The sequence below is a fragment of the Nansenia antarctica genome, assembly GCF_963989245.1.
Source record: "Nansenia antarctica genome assembly, chromosome: 1".
Lineage (NCBI taxonomy): Eukaryota > Metazoa > Chordata > Actinopteri > Argentiniformes > Microstomatidae > Nansenia > Nansenia antarctica.
The window spans coordinates 90229757-90252330 of record NC_137674.1 but is presented as its reverse complement, the minus strand read 5'-3'; positions in this window follow the sequence as shown (position 1 = coordinate 90252330).

Genomic DNA, 22574 nt, shown 5'->3' with positions numbered 1-22574 from the left:
AGGGCAAATGCCTTCATACAGTAAGATAAATAAATAATAATAAATAAAATATCTGAACCTCTGTCCCAAACTCTAAATTCAGATTTTCAATGAAATGTGTAAATACAAATAAACAATAAATGTGAAAGAACAAAGATGGAACAGAACAAACAGAATGTGAAAGAACAAAGGTAGCCTAATTTCTACAAATATTAAAATGAATGCCAGACCCAGTCCTATGCTAAATCCTATACTCTAAATACAGAACTTCACTCTGTAAGCATGGAGGGTAAATTCATCTTTATGAAAATTAGCATCTCTGCATTCTTTGATGATAGTCTATTTCTTTTCTCATCAATAATGTGTGCCGCTGTGCTGAACAGACGCTCGCTGTTAACACTTGTGCAGGGTGCGCCAAGATACACACGGGCAGCCTCGGCAAGCGCTGGAAAGCGGTCCTTATTGACCTGCCAGAAAGCCAAAGGTGGTGCGCTTCGTGCTATCGGTGCCTCACAGAGATAGAATTTAGTCTGCAAGGTTGCAGAATCACAGCTGTCGGGAGCACCCTGTTCCTCCTGAGTATTCAATATTTAGGAATACATGGCCTGCAACGACCCTGCTCGGGCCACTTTGCGGGGAGGCTCTGTGTGCGTTTCTTCGCCTGTCCGTGGTGGGTCTAAGTCTGAAGACACTGTAGGGACAAACGGGGCCAATAATTTAAACGCAGGCCTAACAGTTCTGTACTCGTTATACAGTATACGACAAATTAAACGTTCTATTCTACACTACAGTTCTAACCTGCTTTTGTGGCCAGGACACCGGAAAGCAATGTGCGTGCATGGGTCTTGCAAGCATCGAAGTAACGGTCCTTGTACCTTTCATGACAAAATAAAACATTAGCCTGACATTTATTTATTTGCGGTAAACCTACAGAAAAAAATAGGCTATAAAATAGCCTATGTTACTCACCTGGGATCAAGTACTGTAGCCAGGACGTAGAGAGGCTCAGATTCGATGAGGCTGAATCGCTTTCGGAGAGCTTCCAAAAGTGTTTCTTTCGCCGTCTTAACACCCTGGTCAGTTTCAGCACTTGTCTTGAGCAGACGGGTCAGTGCCATGATGGCTGGAATAACATCCGCTGCCGACGCTGTTGATGTTGTTTGTTGATAAATGCTACATTCACTTCAATGCATAATTGAATACAAGAATACAGGTACAGCTCAATAAATTAGAATATCATGGAAAAGCATGTAAGTAAAAAAGAAAAGTAAATTTATTCCAGTAATTCAATTCAAAAAGTGAAACTCTTATAATAGGCTATAGATTCATTACACACAAAGTGACATATTGCAAGCCTTTATTTCTTGTAATTGTGATGATTATGGCTTACAGCTCATGAAAACGAATGAGCTGTAAGTTGTCTGTCAGTATCTCAGAAAAATTAGAATGATAAAACCAATAAAAAAAAATGTAATACAGAAATGTCGGCCTTCTGAAAAGTATGTTCATTTGGTCGGGGCTGGAGGAAGAGCGGAGAGGCACAGAATCCAAGTCATTTTCCACGATATTCTAATTTATTGCACTGCACCTGTATGGGTGCCATAGACTCCAACGCCATTGCGCAATGCCCCAGGATAGGTGGTAATGTTGGATAGACACAACTTCCCTTACATTAACCATGCTACATTTTTGCTACACTGCTGAGGCTCATTATTGCGCTCTATAAACTAAGTCATGGAAATTAGGTAAAATATTATGGAAAAGTTATGGAAAAGTTTTGGAAAATCATTGGTGAAAAAGTGTGGGAACCCTGACTGTAGGCTGTGATGAGTTTGGAGGGCCCTTTACTGTGGGCTGTGATGAGTTTGGAGGGCTCTTTACTGTAGGCTGTGATGAGTTTGGAGGGCCCTTTACTGTAGGCTGTGATGAGTTTGGAGGGCCCTTTACTGTAGGCTGTGATGAGTTTGGAGGGCCCTTTACTGTGGGCTGTGATGAGTTTGGAGGGCCCTTTACTGTGGGCTGTGATGAGTCGCAGGTCTGTGGGGAGACCTGGAGCTGTGAACTACTGTGAACAATTCAGTTGGCTGTGCTGAGTCTGAAGAATCCTGCATTGTAGGCCTTTCAGTTGTCTCAAGAGCATCGAGAGAAGGGGGAGCAGAGGGTATGAGGTTGAAGAGTATGTTGTTTGTTAAATGGTATTTTCCCGATCTGTTTAAGTGGAGGCCCATTCTTTTGAATAGGTCGCTCTGCCTCCAGAATATGTTCCAGTGGTCAATAGATTTCAGCCCTTTAAGTTTGCACGCTCCCGAAAGCCGAGTGTTAAGGCTTAGCAGCTGAATTCGAATTTACCTCTGGCAACAGTGGGAAGCGGTCCACAGATGAATGTTTCAATCTTAAGCTTGTCAAGTCTATTGAAATGCTCCATAAAATCACGTCTCATTTTACATGGATCGGTTGATCCCACGTGTAATATGAGCCGCTTTGTGTCTGGATATTTAGTCAGTAGGAAGACAGTGGATTTGTAATTTTTTACCTCTTACATTTCTGATCGCCGAGTCTCCAATCATCTTTGAGGTCTGTTTCATCCGCTGCATGTCACATGGAGAAGCAGAGGAAGGAGGGAGTGTTCTTGAGCGGGCCAGGGAGTCACCAGGGGGGGCAGGGGAGTCACGTGATTCCCAGGCTCTTGCGGCCTCTGAGATCTTGGCTTGACGCCGCTCCGCGGGCCTGTCTTGTTCTGTGCGTTTTGCCCGGCGCCTCTGAGTCTTACCTCAGTGTTGTTCAGTCATGCAAGCCCAAGGCTCGGGCCTATTTGTTGCTAACGATGCTACCGAGGACTTCGGTTGGCTGCTTTTCAGTAGTTTGGACGGGGGATAATTCATCTGTCCAGTGCACTGTAAGTCAGTCAGAACCTGCATAGTCTGACAGTCCTGGTCTCTCCCCTTGTGTGGGATTGATCTATCAGGGCTGGTTCCCCAGTCTAACCTAGTGGGCTATAGGACAGCCACATCCGTCTACATTACATTTACATTTTTGACACTTTCATCCAAAGCGACTTACTACATTTGTCTTAAGTAAGTAAATCATCTATATCTATGCTATGACCCGGAGCCAGTCCAAAACTTTCAACTTTTTGGCTCTGAAAAACTCCCTAGTTGCTATTAATTAATTAATTAATTAATTTAAATAATTTTAATTTTGCCATTTAGCAGACGCTTTTAATCCAAAGCGACTTACAATTACGAATTACAGGGACATTCCCCCTGGAGTAACTGAGGGCTAAGTGCCTTACTCAAGGGCACACTAGTAGTGGTGTGGTTTCAGGCGGGATTTGAACTCACAACCTTCTGATCACAACCTTCCAATCACAAGTCCAACTCACTATCCACTAGACCACCACCACTACCCCCCCCACTACCCCTCACTATTGCAGGATGTTTTGGGTCGTCAACTTACTGTATGATGGCTTCCTTGAAATTTCTTATTTCCTTGAATAAATACAATTCCTTGTATTTATACCATGGCTATATAGAAATTATGCTAATTAACCATTGTGTTACTCCCCCAATCCACTTGGTCATACAATTTGACCTTTTGACCCTTGTATTATGTTGGGACAAACTCACATGTATATATGTGATGTACAGGCATGTTTATATTATTTTATTTTATTACACCTTTTCTTTAACATATTTGAGAAACCAGAGAGACACCATCATGTTTTGCAGTATAAACTATAGGTATATTTCTATTTAAAATAATATTCTTCTTTTTGACAACTTTGCTCAATGTTTTGCACAAAATGTGTTTAACCCTGTATATGTTCATATTCTTACAGATGAGCAGAGCTCCAACCCAGGTTCAGACCACGCGCCCAGCTCCACCACATCAGGGAACCATCAACAACACATACACTCAGGAGAGAAAACACACCACTGCTCCCAGTGTGGCAAGAGTTTCAAGCAGGCAGGACACCTGAAGACACATCAGAGAATACACACGGGAGAGAAACCTTACCAGTGCTCCCAGTGTGAGAAGAGTTTCAGTCATGCAGGAACCCTAATTGTCCACCAGAGAATACACACAGGAGAGACACCATACCAGTGCACACAGTGTAGCAAGAGTTTCAATCGTGCAGGTCTCCTAAAGAGACACCAGAGAATACACACAGGAGAGAAACCATGCCAGTGCTCCGAGTGTGGCAAGAGTTTCAATCAGGAACAAAACCTAAAGAGCCACCTGAGAAGTCACACAGGAGAGAAACCATACCAGTGCACACAGTGTGGGAAGAGTTTCAATCATGCAGGACACCTAAAGACACACCAGAGAATACACACAGGAGAGAAACCATACCAGTGCACACAGTGTAGCAAGAGTTTCAATCGTGCAGAACTCCTAAAGAGCCACCTGAGAAGTCACACAGGAGAGAAACCATACCAGTGCTCCGAGTGTGGGAAGAGTTTCAGTCATGCAGGAATCCTAATTGTCCACCAGAGAATACACACAGGAGAGAAACCGTACCAGTGCTCCCAGTGTGAGCAATGTTTTACTCAAGCAGGACACCTAACTATACACCAGAGAATACACACAGGAGAGAAACCATACCAGTGCTCCGAGTGTGGCAAGAGTTTCAATCATGAACAAAACCTAAAGAGCCACCTGAGAAGTCACACAGGAGAGAAACCATACCAGTGCACACAGTGTGGCAAGAGTTTCACTCGGGCAGGACACCTAAAGAGCCACCTGAGAATTCACACAGGAGAGAAACCATACCAGTGCACACAGTGTGGGAAGAGTTTCAATCATGCAGGACACCTAAAGACACACCAGAGAATACACACAGGAGAGAAACCATACCAGTGCACACAGTGTAGCAAGAGTTTCAATCGTGCAGAACTCCTAAAGAGACACCAGAGAATACACACAGGAGAGAAACCATACCAGTGCTCCGAGTGTGGGAAGAGTTTCAGTCATGCAGGAATCCTAATTGTCCACCAGAGAATACACACAGGAGAGAAACCGTACCAGTGCTCCCAGTGTGAGCAATGTTTTACTCAAGCAGGACACCTAAAGAGACACCAGAGAATACACACAGGAGAGAAACCATGCCAGTGCTCCGAGTGTGGCAAGAGTTTCAATCAGGAACAAAACCTAAAGAGCCACCTGATAAGTCACACAGGAGAGAAACCATACCAGTGCACACAGTGTGGCAAGAGTTTCACTCGGGCAGGACAACTAAAGATCCACCTGAGAATTCACACAGGAGAGAAACCATACCAGTGCTCCACGTGTGGCAAGAGTTTCAATCATGCAGGACACCTAAAGAGACACCAGAGAATACACACAGGAGAGAAACCATACCAGTGCTCCCCGTGTGGCAAGAGTTTCAGAATAGCAGGAGACCTAAAGACACACCAGAGAATACACACAGGAGAGAAACCATACCAGTGCACACAGTGTGGCAAGAGTTTCAATCGGGAACAAAACCTAAAGAGCCACCTGAGAATTCACACAGGAGAGAAACCATACCAGTGCACACAGTGTGGCAAAAGTTTCACTCGGACACATAGCCTGAAGAAGCATCAGAGAGGAGGAATCTGCAGGAGTGTGTGATGTTCACCACAATGGATAAGTGGTTGTTGTCGATCACTCCACGGTTCTTGCCACCAGAGGGAGGCATCGAGCAGTCCACCCTGCCACAGGTCATTATAACACCACCAGAGGGCAACGATGAGCAGACCCCACCTCCGTCCGAGGAGGATCCAATGCCAGCATTGGGTCTGGACTTGAACTATGACATCGAGCTGTTCCCCATGATTAACCTGGGTTTACCACCAATGACTCTGCAATGATGAATGTTTCTGCCATGGTCTGCCAGACTGATTTGCTATGAAATGTAGACCTGCTTGCATAGGAATAGAATCAGGAAGTGAAACGTTGAACACATACTCTGAGAGAAATCAACATATCCAAGATACCCACTAGAATGGGGTTGATTGTGTTGCAAGATGTATAAGAAATGTGAGATAGGACCAATGTGATGTAGCTGAGACTTGAGATAGGATGTGTGCGCTATCTTGATGTTGATTAAAACAATGTCTTATGTTGAACTATGAATGAATGGTCTTTATTGTCATTAATACAGTACAGGTACCATACAACGACATTTAGGAGGGGGGGCTCCCCTGGTGTTAGGAAATAAAATAAAATAATAATAATACTAAAAACAAGAAGGGAAAATAGCTGGTTTACATAAATAAAGGCTATATACACTATCCACTATACTATACTACTATACTATACAAATAAAACACTGTGCTGTACTCTATGCTATGCTATAAATATCCTAACATTTCCTATCTCTGAACCTTATGTACACAAGGGTTGTCATATTGCACATAGTATTATTGCACATTCATTTAAAGTGTCGCAGTTTGCAGGTTTGAAATGTTCACAGTTGTATTTCAATATTGCACTTGTGATTACAATCTAGTAGCTGCCATCAAATTGTCTAGATTGTCCAGGGCCTAGAACCTAGGTCTTTGCTGTGTTCAGGGCCTGAATGGCCCTAGGGTAGAAGCTGAGCTTCAGTCTATTTGTCCTTGCGGACATGGTCCTGAACCGCCTGCCTGAGGGCAGCCGAACAAAGTGTTCGTTCCCAGGGTGGGATGGGTCCCTGGAGATCTTGGAGGCCTTCCTGAGGCAGCGTGTGTTGTACAGCTCTTCCAGAGAGGGGAGGGGGGCGCCGATGATCTTCTGGGCCGATCTCACGACTCTCTGTAGCGCTTTCCTCTCTGCGGCTGTGCAGCTGGAGAACCACACGCAGATGCAGTAGGTAAGGATGCTCTCCACTGTGCAGCGGTAGAAGGTCACAGGCAACTAGGGACAGAGCTTGAGGACAAAGGCGTTCCCCTTTTACTAAAATAAGCTCACTAGGCGTAAGAGCAAGTAACTTTCCCCTTCTTGACCAGATGGTCTCCGGGAGAGGAGAACTTCCTCTTTTTAGCTAGTAGCTAATAGTTTGGAGTGATCCCAGCCAATTGGGCTGTAAAACGTAGAGGGTTTCTTACTGAATAATACTTGGTCTCAGACTTGGATTATTTTTGGAACCGCCTTCACTTGTATTGGGGAAGTGAAACGAGGCTCTGCCGAGGGCCGATTTCAACTCTGAGGATACAGGCTGGTGGCTGAAAGGAGGAATTAGGGCATCGGTCAAAGTCGAACTTCTCCATTATTTTTGTATATCAGATAGGCAGAGTATGGGAAGAACAAGGTTGGTCATTCATTTAATTTCCTTTTATTATTATTTTTAACATTTAGTATGACTTTTAAATTACTTGATGATTTTATTTCATTTCTTTAATTTCTTTTTTTTATACATTTTACCCACTTATGGGATGATATATATTTATATATATCCATGTGCTGGCATTTTTACCATCACTTAATGAATAATAAAGTATTACTTTAGCAATTGACAAGAGGGGTTCAATGATTTGACAAGGTATTAGGATGATTATTATTAGCACTATTATAAACAAATATTATTATTAAGTTATTATTATTAATAGGGTATTTATGAATTGAAACATCTGGTGTCTTGAATACAGATGTTCCAGATGTTTTACAATTCATAAACTTGGAATTACATGCGACTGTGCGGTGTATGGAGTGCATGTATCATTCCAAGGAGAATAAAATATTTACAAATAATTAAAACAAATTAAAAAAACATATTTAGAAGGGTGAATTCAATCCTATATCAGGGTGGATTGAAGAATCACCAGAGAGGGTTTAAGGGTTAGGGTTAGGGGGTTTAAGGTAGCCATGACCCTCTGAGAGGGTTTAAGGTAGCCATGGTAACCCTCTGAGAGGGTTTAAGGTAGCCATGGTGACCCTCTGAGAGGGTTTAAGGTAGCCATGGTAACCCTCTGAGAGGGTTTAAGGTAGCCATGGTAACCCTCTGAGAGGGTTTAAGGTAGCCATGGTAACCCTCTGAGAGGTTTTAAGGTAGCCATGGTAACCCTCTGAGAGGGTTTAAGGTAGCCATGGTAAACCTCTGAGAGGTTTTGAGGTAGCCATGGTAACCCTCTGAGAGGGTTTAAGGTAGCCGTGACCCTCTGAGAGGGTTTAAGGTAGCCGTGACCCTCTGAGAGGGTTGTTCAAGGCCGGGTTATGGTTTAGAGAAGTGGTTTTCAACCCTCTTATGATTTGTACTTGATTAGTTGAATCAGGTGTGCTGGTGGTGGAACAGATCAAATATGTGGAACGGCTGGTGGTCCCCGAGGAGAGGGTTGAAAACCACTGGTTTAGAGGCCTCTGATCCTATGAAAGGGTGGGTCGAAGCCTATAAGGTATCCAGTTCTATAATGGGTAGATCAATCGTATGATCGGTTGGATTGACCTCATAATAGGTGAACTGGATATCAGGGATTAACAGGTTACTAAATTAAGGTATTACAAGGACTCAATAATCTTGCATGAACTCTCTCTAGCAGCGGGAAGACTCTGCAACCATTGATGTCATGCGGCATGACCGTAGGCAATCGATTGGAAGCTGAGTTGGAGAGGTTGTCTTGAGTCTTGACCTTTCGCTGCTCCACTACCTGGCCTTGCCCCTAGGTGGCGCTAGTGAGGGTCTTGATGACAGGCATGCTTAATGCGAGGGTAACATTATTACTAGGTTCAGAGGTTAATAAGCTATAGTAAGCAATAGGTTCGTTCAGTCAGAAGGTTCTTGGTAGAAGGTTATGTGGCAGGATTTAGAGACAGGCACAGCATTTATTAGGAATTCCCTATGTAACAAAGGTCCCTTGTACCCTTCTTGTCAACTGTAAAACATTAGATTCAATGCACGTTATAGTTACTACTAAATGGTTAGCCTAGCCTAACAAAATATCAGAGCTGTCATTAACTACAGGGACCTATGTGCCTATGATTTCTAAGTGCTATTATTAAGGGCTTATTTGTGGGATATGACAATAGGAGGAAGCAAGTAAGACAGTGAACAGCAGGGTGAATCTCTCCGCCTCTAGCCTAAGTATCTTAGTTTACCTTTAGGGTAATACAGACTACAGATCGACTCTGTTAGAAGGAAGGCCAGTCCGGGGCAGATGTCATCATAAATGACTTCAACGAATCCCTAATTTCATCACCTCGAGGATGACAAAAAGCTATCATATGGTGTCGCGAATAGGTCTAAAATTATATTCAAAGAGGTCTAAAAAAGGTCTTGAATTTGACTTGTTGAAACTTGTAGGAACCCTGAGTGTATGATAAGACATTCATTGATTCAGATTGCGCACCTTTTATCACAGAGGGTCTTGTATCTCTGGGGGGGGGGGGGGTGAGTTTTGTATCTCTGGGGGGGGCTGATGAAAAGGTTCCTGTGAAGATCCTGAGGAACATTGGGGGCATCTGAATCATTTGTGTTAGTCATTGTTAGTCTTCCTAAATTTCGTTGTTTGGTACCTGTACTGTAGCAATGACAATAAAGTCCATTCATTCATTCATTCATTCATTCATTGTTCCTTTCCTGCCGGTGACAGACACACAGGGGTGTTGTGGATCAGGGATTAGGGTTGGACGTCCTGTCGGTTCCCTTACATAGACTGGAGCTGATGTCCGATCTGGTGCAGGGTGAGGCTATAGATGGTGTAAGTAAGTAAAATGTATTTATACAGCACCTTTTCCCAGACCAAGTGCTTTACATAACAAAGAAAAAACACAATAAAGCATAATAAAAGAGCGAAAGCCACAGCAGGTTAAAGCAGGCAAACAAGTGAAAATAAAAACAAATAACAGACAACAGGTGTACAACAACATCAACAGGACACAGAGAGACAGGCCCTTGGGGCTATCCAAAAGCCACGTGTATACAAGACAGTCTTTAGCGTTTTTTTAAAAACCTCGACCGAGCCAGCTGATCTAAGATCCAAGGGCAGAGCATTCCAATTCTGTAAATCTGAATAAACAATAAAATATTTAAATAATTTAGTTTCCATATACACTATATGGACGAAAGTATTGGGACACCCGAAACATCACACCCATATGTGCTTGTTGAACTTGTCATTCCAAAACCATGGGCATTAATGTGGAGTTGGTCCCACCTTTGCTGCTATAACAGCTTCCACTTCCACTCTTCTGGGAAGACTTTCTACTAATTTTAGAACTCTATGGTTGCAGGGATTTGCTCCTGTTACACCCCCTGGTGACTCGGGGTAGAAGGGCGCAACATAGAGCAACAACTTGGACAAGTGAGGGTGCAGTCACACAAAAACCAGGAAACTAACTTGATTAACTTGATATTTATTGATACAGCAACACAGGGAACAGAGAGGACTAACAGTGGCACCAAATAAAAGTAATCAAAATAATAACCCCCACCCCCCCTTTACAGGTGCTAGGCACCTCAAAAGTACAGTGGGTGGTGCTCACTCTAAACTGGGGTGCTAGACAGCAGGTATGTCCTACGTATGTGCAGATGTAAACCCAGGGTATCTCAACTAGTCATCTGTCCCTGTGTGCACAAATAAACATAAATGATTAACAAACAAAATACATAAACAAGGTAATATAATAAATGGAAACTTACATAAATCATCTAAATCATCTAAATGAACAAAACAAATATCACAAACAAGGCTCAACCCACCAGAGCCCTGCCACAGCTCAAAACAGGAGAGAGAGAGAGAGAACACTGAGGACACAGAACATTTATAGTGGAAAGACCAGGTTGATTGATGAATCAGGAACAGGTGTGTGGAATGATGGGACCGGAACCAAGCAATTATCTGTGAACCTAGGAAAAATGACAACAGCAGGGGGAGACAAAAACACAACACACAACACAATACAAACAGCAGGTGTAGTATATTTTACTTGAACACACACACATACATGAATTGTATAGTATGGGCCTGTATTATTTGCCTTTTGACTTGCATAAGTTCTGTAAGATTCTCCTGGCTGTGGGGGTTTTATTACTTTTTGTTCTGTGACAAAATGGATGACCTGAATTGACTGTACCTTAAGATGGCTTCTGACCTGAGTACTGACCCCTTTTTCACACCTCAAACATCTATGTAGTGACTGTGATAGGACCATTGTTGTCGTTGTATTTGCATATGAAAGGACATAAAGTGGAGAGCACAGGGACAGCTCTCTCTCTTATTCACCTCAGCTGACCATCAGACCACCAGCTACCAGCTCTGATATACTGTATACCTGTACTTTGTTTCAATAAATAGTCATACCCTTTTAGACCTAATTATCTATTCATATTTTCATATTTTCATATTCCGGAATATGGCATTCCGATACAAGAACATTTGTGGTGTTTTCATATTAAATCACAGAGCCAAAATGATATGACCATTTTAAAGAGAAGAGCTAGGGCTTTTAAATGGTAGCAATATTTATTTTATTATTTGAGAATAACTATCCTTTATCCAGCAGATTTCACACAGCAATCTTTACAAAAATCTTCTCCGGCTGCCATACTCCATCAGAAAAATGCATTTTAAACCATTTTACTTACAAGCTTGAAGGAAAGTTAGAGGGTATGAGGCATGCACAATTCTGTTGGCAATTCAGAATAGAAGACAGGTTAGAAATATCTTATATTGTTCAAGAGTAATGACCATTCTAGTGATTAGTGACATGGAGGAAAAAGAAAATCGGAATTGGGTTTTATAGGTTTTTAGTCAAGAATAAAAGTATTTTGTAATGTTTTGGCTGTAAAAATGTCAGATAATGTCCTGTGAGTAAATGCCTTTGCTCCTTTTGTCAGGATTACTTCAGCTTTCAATATCTGACATTACTGAAATGTTTTGAGGGAAGAAAAACACAAAAACGGAATTGATTTTAGAGGGTTTTTAGTGAAATATTAAATTGACTATATACAAATAATTCAAATCAAATCAAATCAAATGTTATTTGTATAGCGCATTTCTTACAAGATGCAACTCAATGCGCTTCACATAATGAACATTCTCAGTCAATCAATCAATCAATCAATCAATACTGACTGAGCCGCAAGCAGGCAAAAGTAAAAACCTGTACACTATGTAGCCAGGAACATTCCCTTGCAGCCCTCTACACATAGAGCGACTACTAGCCAGTTTGCCTACCAGCACCCAGCGGTCAGAGGCGCCCCGTCCATAGAGGCAACCAAGGCAATTGCTTGGGGCCACCAAACAAAAAGGGCCTTTTTGTCAAACTAAAACTGTCCTCAGGGATTAAAGTTCTCCGTCGCTACGACGGATTTTCGCCAATTTTTTCCAAGTCGCGACGGATTTCCGTCAATTGGCTACCTGGTGTAATATGATTTGTAGAGGCATACAGTCTCTTATGATATCGGTCAACAGCGGAGCTAGGGTGGGGGCGAGGGGGGCGGCCCACCATTGACGAGGGGGTTCTTGACGGCCAAGTGCCACAACCGCAGGGCCCTGTTCACCTGTTTGTATTGTCGATTCCGCCCGTCTTAGTACCACCTCAGCAGGGGCCCCCGTCACTCTGAGGAGGGAAGATTTTACGGTCGCGCCGATATTTAAAACACCTAGCCTGTCTGTTGTAGGCCTATTTCTTTCTCTCGCTGTCTTTTTGTAAAATAAAATAAAAGAGTCAAGATGAGCGTTTGAATTCAGAAGAGGTGATGATCATTAACGTACCAAATGCAATGGCAATGTAAAAAAAAAAGTAAATCTTTCAGACTCGGGGAGATGATTGGCTGTCAATCTCACTCTGATATTGTTTACTGTACGTGCGATCTGTGCGTCATTTGATTTGAGAGAACGTGATTTACGTGACCTTCAGAGTGTAACATTGCAATTACCTAAAATACCCGAGAAAGAACAGCGGAAGAACTTGGTGGCCTCATGTGTTCCACTCACAAACTTCTTCTCGCCCCCCACGGTTCGGCACGCATGTGTACCACGGATCAATTGCAAAATGTAACCAAGTAATAATATTACTTAATATTAGTTAATATCCCTTGTAAATCACAATGTAGAGTTGCCATGAAAAGATAGACGCGACAGTTGCATGCTTTGTTTTACTCTAAATCGCAATGATAGGTTGATAATGGAAAAAAGAAAAAGAAAAAAGAAACGAGAAGACAATGAAAAACGACACCAGGATAGTGGTAAGTGGATATAATTATGAGCAGCGATTCTAAAAGGTTACTGTATGTCAGGGTTCAGAGTATAGAGCAGGTTCAGAGTAGGGTTCAGCAAATAGCAAACAGCAAACATAAGTAGAGTGCAAAATAAGCAAGGAGATGCAGAGTGCAAAAATGTAAATAAGATGCAGAGTGCAAAATAAGTAAGATGTCTTAGGCAGGCAGACAGACAGACAGACAAGCAGGCAGGCAGACAGACAGACAGACAGACAGACAGACAGACAGACCCAGTGGAGTCATGTAAAATGTAAATAAGAACACCAGCGGTTTCAGAATATACTTGTTTATTGATTTTGGTTTTGGTTTATTTGTTTATTTATTTGTTGTTCTTGCTCTGTTTGATATTACATATTCATGTTGCAGTTTCAGAATGTAAGTGTGTTAAGAGTTCTAATAAGCAACATTGTGAGTTGATATTTCATTATTTATATTGCTCCAATTTGATGTTACTACACATGGCTCCTTTGTTGATCAAATACTCGGACGTGTGTGTGACTGTTAATTAATACATTATGACATTTATAATGAATTCCTTTGTTTCAGACTGTTTTTTTACTTACACACACACGAGCGCGCGCATATGCGCGAACTTTGTAAAACCGTATTATATTTTAGTGTCAGGGAAATAAATACATTTTAAAATGTCCACATCGTCACCCGCCTAAGACCCTTACCAGGGGCCTCCATAATGTTGTTTGCATAGGGCCCCCAAAAGTCTAGGGGCTCCACTGCCAGCGGTGGTTCGTTCTGCATCCAGCATGGGCACAGGTCCTGCCAAAAGAGAATCTCAAGCACAGTTATGATGCAACAACACAATAAAGATGACAGCAATACAACCTGATGGTGGTCCAGGTACATCCTTGTACCGGTTCCAGTACTGCTCTAGGTGCTACTGGGAGCTGACAGTGCCTCGTCAGCACCCAGGTCCTTTTTCCTGTCAACACAAATCTCAAAACACGAGTATGGTGTAATGGCCTAGTGATCCTAGTTCTATAATGTCCAATGTCTCCCTTAGTAGCAAAAGGCGACATTGAATAAGTAGGTTTTGAGGTCTCGCTTAAACATTTCCTGAGAATTAAGAACACACTATATACAAATAATTTAGAACAGACTATATACAAATAATTAAGAACAGACTATATACAAATAATTAAGAACAGACTATATACAAATAATTAAGAACAGACTATATACAAATGATTTAGAACAGACTATATACAAATAATTAAGAACAGACTATATACAAATAATTAAGAACAGACTATATACAAATGATTTAGAACAGACTATATACAAATAATTAAGAACAGACTATATACACAAGCTATGCCTCACAAGCAAGATCCAGGTGTTAGTCAACAAATGCCTGCGGTACATCCTCAAGCTGTGGTGGCCCATCAGAATCACAAATGAAGAGCTGTGGAGAATAACAAACCAGGACAGCATAGCTACCACCATCAAAAGGAGAAAGTGGAGCTGGATAGGGCACACCCTTAGGAAGGACTCCAACAACATCACTAGACAGGCCTTGGACTACAACCCGCAGGGGAAGAGGAAAGCTGGAAGGCCGAAAAACACCTGGAGACGTTCCACACTCCAAGACCTGAAGAACATCGGGGTGAGCTGGCAAGAAACAAAGGCCCAGACCCAAAAGAGAGTGAGATGGAGAGCTCTGGTGGACGCCCTATGCCCCTCAACGGGGTGAAGAGGACTAACTAACTAACTATATACAGACAGGCCTACTGTACTCAGTCGTGGTACAGAGTGAAACAGTTCCTGTCGAGTTGAAGGCAGAGGCCCACACCACACTCTCTACATCTCCAAGGAGTGTTTCTTTTGCACAGAGTGCACCTCTTTCTCCCCAGGGTGGCTCTCACGGTCTTGCCCTTCCCCTGACCGTCGCTCACAGGGACAGGGAAATGGCCCTGGCTGGGGGTCCTCTCCGGCCTGCCATGCAGTGGCACTCCCAGGAGCTGGGCAGTCAGCTGCTCCTGGAAGTCCTGGCGTGTCATGTGTCCCTGAAACAAAATCTGAATCAGATTTACTCTTGCCGGGGTTTTTCACACATACATGTAATTTGCTTTGGAATGTTGGTGCATAACAATAAGTAGACAAGCATACAAAAGGTGCAAGGACAAGACAGGACAGTGCAAAATACAGTAGAGTACAATTACATACCTCCTGCTTGCTTTTACATAGCTCCTTGTGGACTATGTAGCTGTTTGTCAAACTAATGTCCACAAAGTGCTGGAACACAGTAATAGGCCACCGCCTGGTTTTGCGGTGGACAGAGTTTGTCCCCAGCATCTGGTCAAATGTATCAACACCACCCATGTACTTATTATACTCACCGACAGCTGTGGGCCTGGGGATGGGGACCCTCTAATTTTGTCCATCAGCTAGATAGATGGGAGAGAAAAGGAGGGTGCACATTGTCACAATGGTAATTCAATGTGTTTTGCTCCTGTCATTTATTCATCAACTGACAAAAGGTTACATTACAGCATTATGTCAATACCTGTCTTCTGCCAGCGCAGTACCGTCTCGCCAGTGTAGACTGGATGGACATTGGTGCACATGGACACCTCTCTCGTGTCCATCCACTTTACAAAGAGCAGGTTACCATCCCTGATCCACCGGATGGTTCCTCGTGGTGACCTTTGAGGTGTTTCAAACAAAAAGTGCATTACAAATAAAATAAAATGTATTATTACTATTATTATTCTGTCTAGATAGTATTATTACTGTTATTACCTTTTACACACAGCATTCTCCTGAGAGGATGGAGTGCCAACTCTACCCTGCCGGTAGGTTCCACATGCCCCAAATCCCTGCTGGCCGAGGTGTCTGAAGAGGGCTGGGCTGGTGTAGTAGTTATCACAATATATGTGATAACCAGAGCCCAGGAAGTTCTTGTTCACCAGGTCAGCGACAACATCAAACGACAGACCCTTCCCAGTGGCAAACTTGGACTTGCCGGTGTAGAGCCTGTAGTCCCCCACTTGGTGGGCTTTGCCCTCATGTACTGTTTTATGGACAACCGGGCCTTGGTGGCGACCATCCTCTCATCGACAGAGATGTGTTGCCTGGGATGGTAAATGGCCATGCAGCGGTTCCTGATCATGCCATACAGTGGCCTGACCCGGTGGAGGAGGTCATATTCTTCAGTGCCCCTTTTCTGTCATTCTCCACATCTTCAGTTGGATCGCTCATGTGGAGATTGGCAGAAATTGCCATGAAGCGGTCTCTGGGCATCATGGTGGCTGGGCTCATGAAAGTTGGTGTCTTTCCTCCAGAAACCTCTCACCTTGGGCAGGTGCAGCACCGCCATGTTAAGCCTGATGCCCAGGTACTGCTTCATGTCTGCAGGGATCAATTCTCTCCATGCAAATGTTTTACCATTCTCTTTATTCTTTGCTGCTTTGCTGTTTGTGTTGTTACACAGCACTCTCATTATTTCCTCATCAAAAAACTGTAAAAAGATTTTGCCTGGGGATGGATTCCCAGTGTTGAGGGGGGGCTGAACTCCGGGGCTCCTTTTGGGAGCAAACCGTGGTGGTTTGGGGGCAATGTCACAATGTCAGGGTCTGCCTCCGTTTTCCAACCGGTTGCTCTGATTGGTGACCGGCTTCTGAAGCTGTCTGCGGTGTGCACTCTCTCCCCTCTCAGTACTTCCATTCCTCCCCTCAGAAGGCATGCTAAAAGTAATGTATATAATATAACATAAGATTATAGCTTGAGTCTCAGTCATCCCGAAGGAAAATATTATGCGAGTTACCCAAAAAGTTAGGCTACAAATGTGGCTACAACTTACAAAGTTACTCACGCTGATGAAGACGAAATCACGTCCCCATGTTCACTGTCCTCCTCTGACTCCTCGATAAATCGAGATGGAGGTTTTGACACCCTCAATGATTTCCGGGACATTTTTTAAAGTTTAAAGATCCAAAAAGCCCGCGCTAGCAAAAATGTTGTAAACCAAACTCCACGTAACTCATCCACAGAACGCTCCGCCAATCACTGTGACTAAACTGACTCTGAGAATGTCGTCACGTCACATTTTACCGTAATACCCTATATGTTGGTTGAAGTGCAACATCTCAGCTTTCAGGGACAGTATGGATTTTTTTCGATAGCACAAACCGTTTAGAAATTACGGTAATTACAACGTCGGGTGCGGATTTGTGCCGGCGGCGGTACATTCGGCGCAGAAGGAAAGTAGATATACAATCTTTCTTATTCTGCTAGAATTGGGCTTTATGGTAATACCATAATGGTATATTTACAGTCCATGGACAGTGAATTGAAGCATTGGAACTGTAAAGTTTTGAAATAACTCATCCAACACAGTGATCTCAGTTTGAGTCTTTAGTGAATGTTTCCAGGCTTACATGACAATTCCTGCTATCATGGCTAAATTAGCATCACAACTAAACAACTCGCGCTGCTTCTCTCTATATCATAACAAGTAGGTGAATCAATCTATGAAAAAAAAGCACTTAACCCAAAAAAAATTGATACAAAAGGTTTTTCGATGGATTCCGATAGTATTGGGCGTGCTAAATAACATACTAAAAGTCGACCAAAATCGACCCCCCCGAAAGCCGCCATTTCCAAGATGGCGTCCCAGATGGCGGTGGAGATATTAAAATGGCTATATCTCAAATTGAGAATATGGTGCAAAGGATTTCTCAACTGATTCTGGTACCTATAAATCGAAAGCTACCATTGAACGGCCCATAAATCAGGGACAGCGGCCCGTTGGTCCATTTTCGATACAGACACTGGGCTGGCCCAATCAACAGAGAGAAGGGGGGGGGGGTGTCATGGGTCACGCACGCACGCACGCAGCACCAGACCTCCGTCTCAGTTTCGCGGTAGTTTTGGGCCGAGCCGGCCGGCAAAATAAATTTAGTTAGCCTGGATAGTTACTAGATAGATACTGAGAGAGATGGAGCGCAAAAGCACATTAAAACGGAAGGGAGGCTGGGAAAAACTTAGGGAGAAAAACAAGAAGAAACTCGAGGCAGATGCTGCCAAATGTGTAAACATTAGGGACATGTTTGCTGCACCCTCAAGTTTACCACAGCAGCAACAGCAACAGGTTGAAGAGGAGGCTGGCAGGGAGGAGCGGGAGCAGGGTACAGATACAGAGGATAGAGAGGATACAGAAGAAGCGGGGCCGAGTCAGCCTGTAACCGTTGACCCGGTAAGGAAAATATAGGTAGCTGTGTAGGGGTGTAACGGATCGCCCCCCACGGTTCGGCACGCATGTGTACCGCGGATCAATTGCAAAATGTAACCAAGTAATAATATTACTTAATATTAGTTAATATCCCTTGTAAATCACAATGTAGAGTTGCCATGAAAAGATAGACGCGACAGTTGCGTGCTTTGTTTTACTCTAAAGCGCAATGATAGGTTGATAATGGAAAAAAAAATCTAGAACAACAAGGCTGCGTTCGTAAATTCGCTCTGGAATCTGATCACTGAGTACACTGGTCTACTTGCACTGGTACCATTGCTTACTGTATGTAGTCGTCTTTGTAGTGGTTTGGGGGAATACTACAGTTTGTCATATGTGACAGGGCATGGTTAAAAAGTCCTCAACTAGGGCAAAATCTTTTTTCTGTTTTTTCCAGATTATGAAAGGGTAGATTGTAAGCTTTAAAATTATGTGTCATACATTGAAATCTGAAACAAGTTGAAGAAGTCATGGATAGTTTAATGGTGATACCCCCTGAACCACCGTACTGAGATATCTAGCCTCAAACTTCTTCAGAGACGTTTTTCACAGAGGTAATGGGTGGGAACAATAGCTGGTTAACTCCACCCTAATCACTCCCTCAAGACAACCACACCCTCAAGACAACCACTGCCCCATTACACTACCTGTCATTACCTACCTGTCATCTGTCAGTGGGGTTGTCAGCTAACCCTCAGGAAGCAAAATTGCAGGGCTGACACTATTAAATAGCTAAATAATAATAATAATAATAATAATAATAATAATAATTCAAGATTCATGATTCATCATCATTTTATTGCCATGTGTGCCAAAAGTTTATTACATCCCATTACAAGTACAAGAGAGTAAAATTCATGGCAATGGAAAAAATTAGGCAAGATACAATTGAGCTATACAATAATAGAATGGTAAAAAATTATAATGTTGTGTCTGTGTGTATGCATTTATCATTATAGTCCATAAAGCATCTAGTGGGACTTCGGTGTAGTTCCTTCCCATCCCATCTGGGCATCAAAGCTGTAATACAAAAAGAAGACAGTACATTTAAAATGATTGCCCACTGTTACCAACACCACTTTTACAAAATAGCCTACTACTATCTTCATAAAATAGAATTGCTTATACAATGACAATGACAAATACCTGAAGTGCTGGTGACTCTCATCAAGGTGTCATCTCTCAGAACCTCTCACCTCGTCATTCTGTAACAAAGATGTCAGGTCAGAGGTGTGGACACACTGTTAGTGGAGGTTTTCCATAGACTCTCAGTGTACTATTGTTGTACTGTAAGGAGTAGGCTAGTGAAATCATTTCAATCCACAGTATTATTCTACAGCAAATCTACATATCAATGAATTAATCCTTATTTTTGATATAAGGATTACATTAGCGACAACATTAGTGTTCATTACAAAAGCATTTACTTTTTCTATAATCTATTACATCTCTAACAAAGCTAGCTAGCTAGCTAACAAGCTAACACTTGTTTGGCTAGCTGGTACACACACAAACACACTAAAATGGTGCATGAAACATATTACACTATGTTGCATGTTTAGTAGGTCTGCAACACATGTATTTATTCATTATGTTTTATCTTTGACAACCTATTTCTTCCTCCCACCATCATTAGTGATGGTGGGAGGTGGTCTGATAACTGATGCTAACAACGGGGCTGATGCTACCTTACTCACAAAACAACAAATAACTGTTTGGCTATCCTAAGTAAACAACACAAAATCCTAGTAAACAACACATGTAACTCACTAAAACTTACCCAAGAACACAGCAGAAGGTCTGTGCAGACGACTGTAGTGAACTGATGTGGAGATCAATGTCTGACATTCCGTTGTCTTCGTCATAGTCAGATTCGGAGTTCGGAGTTCCCATTATGTATAGTCCAATATGAAGGAGTTCATTAATTGCCCACTGTCGATATTTCTGCCTGCTTTTGAAATTCTGTTGATAGCATTAGCGAGAGGTTCAGCCTCCATCTTGTAAACTTGTCAACAAACAGGTCCACACGCACATGGCTACTTAAATACAGCTGGGGTGGGCGTGGCTACACACACTGCTACACTAAAACGAATAATACCCCCCACCCGACTTTGCTAACTAAATGTAGGTATTTAGTGAATGTAAAACTGTTGGACATGATATCGAGTGTGTTCTTCATCGCTTCGTTTGTCATCCTATGCCAAAAACCGGAAAAAATTTTTTTTCACAACAAGACTTGTTTGGCTCGATTGCGAGGTTTCAAAATGGCCGAGATGGGGACCTATTAATCAGACGCTGTCACATATGACTGTACAGCACAGTATATAAGACGAGTATATAAGGCAAGTATTTTTGTGCTTGTGGGTGTGATCCGACCGATTGGGGTGGGCCTGTCTGGGCCAAAAATGCCAGGGCCTAATTTTTGTCCCAGTCCAGCCCTGCATTTGACCAACCCCTATATTGGAAAGCAGCAGAGATAATCCTAGATTCACCACAGTGCAGTCACCTCAAGTCCATTGTCCTGCTCCTAGGAGGATGGGGTCATCCCTATGTTCCCCGGGTCCTATGTTCCCCGGGTCCTATGTTCCCCGATTTCTTAGGAAAATAAAAAAAGGGTTCTATGTTCCCCGCTTCCGAAAAAGGGTTCTATGTTCCCCGCTTCCGTGAATGTATTATTACTATTATTATTATTATTATTATTTTAAAACAACATACACAAATACATAATCATACTGTGGATTACTAATTGATAGACATTTACAGGAAATTGCAGGAACTATTATACATAGGAACAAAATTATTATGTGTACAACATTATTATATGAACAAAATGATTATATGTACAAAACCTTTTGTAGGTAGGACACTATTGGACCTCGGCCCAAATCTAGTACTGAAGCTGACCCCCCCATGCTAAACCATTTGGAAGTACAGTATACTAGGACTCCAATTCAGACACACTGGGGGGCTGTCACAAATCTACTAACTCTAATCAGCCTGGTCTCACACGGCAGACGTCAGAATTCGACGTTTATGGACAAACGTCGAATTCTGACGTGAGATTGCATCCAAACGTCGAATTCCGACGTGACATTTGCATCCAAACGTCGAATTCCGACGTGACATTGGGGTAGCTCGTTCTGATAGCGCAGGGGTGCACCTGTTATGTGCGCCTGTCGGGGCTTCTCTCGGGATTATTCCATTTTGAATTGCACTTGCATTAATTAGTTAGGCCACATTTAGGGTTAGGGTTAGGGTTAGGGAGGAAAAAAGTACATTAAAAAGATAAAATATAGGTAGACCTAGGCACAAAAAAGTAGACAGGACAAGCATTTAGCTTAAGGGCATAACATAGGGGGTTAAAAGAGCATACATTAATCATAGGCGGTTAAAAGGAGGGTACATATAAGCAGAGGGTTAAAAGAGCATACATTAATCATAGGCGGTTAAAGGGAGGGTACATATTCGGTAAGCAGACTAAAAGCAAGCAACATATACGCACGGTAAGCAGACTAAAAACAAGCACACAGACTGTACTGGTAAGACATGTTAGGCGGTACACAGACAGGCGGTACACATGACATACAGGTATAGGACAGGACATTTCAATGTTGGCAGATGTGTGTGTTGATCATCCACTGTTTTAGGTGCTTTCTAAATGATTTAAAAGTGCCTAATTCTTTAAGGTGCCCTGGAATCAGGTTCCATTCACGTGCCCCTCTAACTGACCAGGCAGACTGACTAAAGGCACTCCTCCTAAATGGGATGGTGCAGTCCCCTCTGGTGACACCCCTTGTGGTGCGTGCTGTACTTCCTGGTCGTGAGATGAAGGTGTTAAGTGGTGGTGGGGCTAAATTGTGGATAGTTTTATAGACAAGGCAGAGGTTTGTGTAGGTTTTCAGATTGTCCCAGCTTAGAATGTTGTGTTTCTTCAGTATTGTGCAGTGGTGAAAGTGTCTTGGCTAGTGTCTTGTCTAGTGTTTTGATTGTTTGTTTGTATAGTGACTCGAGTGCTTTGCAGGTTGTGGGATTTGCTTGTGACCAGCTTGTTATGCAGTAGTTGATGTGTGTGAAGATCATGGCGTGGACATACATGGTAGCTGCCTCTGTTGACATGTAGTCCCTTATAAAGCGGAAGTTGGACAGATTGAACTTGACAATTTTACA